The following is a 2,618-nucleotide window of genomic DNA, read 5'->3' as shown; positions in this document are numbered from 1 at the left end:
GCTTCTTCCCAATCCAGCTCCAAAGTTTCATTCCAAGGCATTCTTCCTTGGCAGATCTACCTTCCTGTGCCCTGTCAGGGTCTTTGGGTATCCCACCTTCTCCCAGGGCAGAATACTAGTGGCCAGTACCCAGATTCCAGGTGAGTTGAGCACCGGACCCGAAGCGGACATTCCTAGAGTGACTCAGATAAATCAGTATGTAAGTGATACAGATGGAAGTCCCTGCGTGCAAAGACCTCCAAAGACACGGTCTGCTTCAAGGCTAGTGACTGGGACTGGGAAGCAAATCTCAGGAAGGCTCCTAGGGCTAGAGGTCCTGTGCTACTCACCTGCTGGGTGGATGTCTAAGTAATGGGCATGCCCACAAGTAGGTATGGTTGTCATAGAGTACACATGCATGCAGGTGTTTACACATATGTATAACATGGCCCCAAGTCCATAGGTGTGTGGGATATGCAGGGGACTTTCTTCTCTTCATGGACAGGCCTGTTTGATCTCTGGAGGACCTGGACCACAGAGGTTTTGGACAGAGCAGTATGCAGGAAGCTGGCCCTTGAGGGGATGGATTGACTATTAACATGCCATCCTGGGCTCCTTCCTACCAGTCCTAACAGCCTCCAGACCACAGCTTCTACCTCCCAGGTGGAGTCCCTGTATTCAGAAGCCTGACAGGGAACCAGCAGGTCAACAGTGGGACCGGAACTGTGAAACCAGCACCTGGGTGGCCAGTGCTTGGTTCCTACCCTGAGTGCAGGGCTCTGTCAGAACCCTACTTCTAGGAGGATGCTCAGAGCAGGAAGGTCCAGAATCCTCTCTTCTCTCTTGCTTCCTTGGGACTAAGCAATAGTTTTTCCCAGAGGCATTTCCCAAGTCCTGTAGGAAAGTGCCACAGCTGTAGGTAGTGGCAAAGACTGAAGGCAGCCTGGAGCAGATGGAGACCAGACAGAGTAGAACAGCACATCAAATGTCTAGGTCGCGCCCCTGCTGTGGTATACACACACACACACACACACACACACACACACACACACAGAGTTACACACATGTTTGCATGCCCAGAGAGGACATAAGAACTGAAGACACACAGAGTCAGAGCCTGCCCTGGTACGCCGAACCTTTTAATCTTGGTCTGTCTGTTTATTCAGGCTGTTCCCAAAGGCAGCCCTCAGCAACTGAGTACCAGTCTGTGGTGTTTGGGGGAGATGAACTTTGGCATGACCAGGGGGTCAGTTGTGGGCCATTTTGGACCTCCCTTTCAAGTGGCATGGTGACATGGACTATTATTGTGGCCATGGGGACTGGTAGACTCCTGTCTTTTCTTCCACCCATCATCTAAAGGCCACCTAGAAGGCCAGAGTGGAAGCTTTCTCCTCTGATGTAAGGTTGGCACTGTGGCTTGGCAGGCAGGATCTCTGCCTGGGAACCCTGAGAGCCTGGCAGACCCACGACTCCTCTCTTCCAGCTGTGAGACTGTGGACAGCCACCTTGACTCCCCCAAACCTAGTTTTACACCTGTCTAGACAGGATAGCCACTACTTAGTAGTACTTAAAGATGGCCAGGCCAAGGGTGAAGAAATACAATTGGGGTACTCTGAATTTTTCAGGTCCCATGCCTGGCAGAGGCCATTGGGTTCAGGTCACCAACACTACAGGATGCTGGCTGTCCTGATGGTCCCAAGAGAGCCAGATTCTAGTCTCATCGTTGCCTTAACAGCTGGAAGCCTTGAGCATGTCCTTTGCCCTCTCTGGCTGCAGCTGTCTCCATATCAAAGGAGTCACCAATCAAGGGTCACATGAGACAAGAGCAGCTGGTGGGACATCAGATGGGCCTAGCAAGTCACAAGCCAATGCCCCTTCAAGGTATGCTGGAGCACAGGACACTCAGTGCCCACAGCTTCTAGCCTCCAGTGAGGTGAGCTCTATCTACATGTTCCCAAAGAGGGAGACCGAGTAGTTTGGGGGATCCTCTTCTGAGCCCACTGGCTGCCTGTGATGGATGGGCTTCCATGGAGGGGGTGCCTAGGTCCCTTTGAAGCTTCATGTCTACTGTAAGGGCAAGGACAACCTGTTTTCAAAGCAGCTCCTCTGGCTCCCAATTACCCTTCCTCACCCATAGGTGGAATCTCCACTCAGCGAGCTAAAGAAGGACACCCATGCAGCTGGCTGCCACTCACCCATACCTGGAGGGATCGGGCTTCCTTGCCACCTCTATGCAGCCTCTGGCAACCTGAGTGGCAGAAACCAGCTCAGGTTTCTGATTTTAATGATTTCCTGAATTCATTCCATTTCCTACCTCGGGGAAAGGAGGAGAGGCGATCCTCTTGGAAATTCATATAATTGCTTTTATTTGATTTTTATTAAAATGCATTCAGGAATAATGTGATTGCCCCCGTTATTACGTTGTTCATCAATCTTGCTCTGGGAATCTGCAGTAAAAAAAAAAAAAAGGGTGCAGGAGCCTGCAGGGTACCCGCAGTGATTGGGGGCCCTTCTGCCCTGGGGGAGTTGCAACCCACCTCTGGGTTCCCCTCAACTCCTGGCTGGAGAGATGGGCCTGCTGCGTGCTCTGAGTATATTCCAGGTGTCCCCCAACCTCAGCTCTCCCTCACTTCCTACCT

General features: G+C 51.8%; 1 long non-coding RNA gene across 1 annotated transcript; it reads left to right on the top strand.

Moving 5' to 3' along the window:
* On the top strand, positions 1 to 2,364 carry LOC108491640. The gene is made up of 3 exons (XR_001872843.2): positions 1 to 140; positions 1,756 to 1,912; positions 2,117 to 2,364. It is a non-coding gene; the product is annotated as an uncharacterized LOC108491640 (long non-coding RNA).
* Positions 2,365 to 2,618: the final 254 nt, after the last annotated feature.

Source organism: Nannospalax galili, unplaced genomic scaffold (genome assembly GCF_000622305.1).
Source record: "Nannospalax galili isolate Female #2095 unplaced genomic scaffold, S.galili_v1.0 scaffold83, whole genome shotgun sequence".
Classification (NCBI taxonomy): domain Eukaryota; kingdom Metazoa; phylum Chordata; class Mammalia; order Rodentia; family Spalacidae; genus Nannospalax; species Nannospalax galili.
The sequence above is the reverse complement of the archived record's forward strand: the minus strand, read 5'-3'. Positions and strand labels throughout refer to the sequence as shown.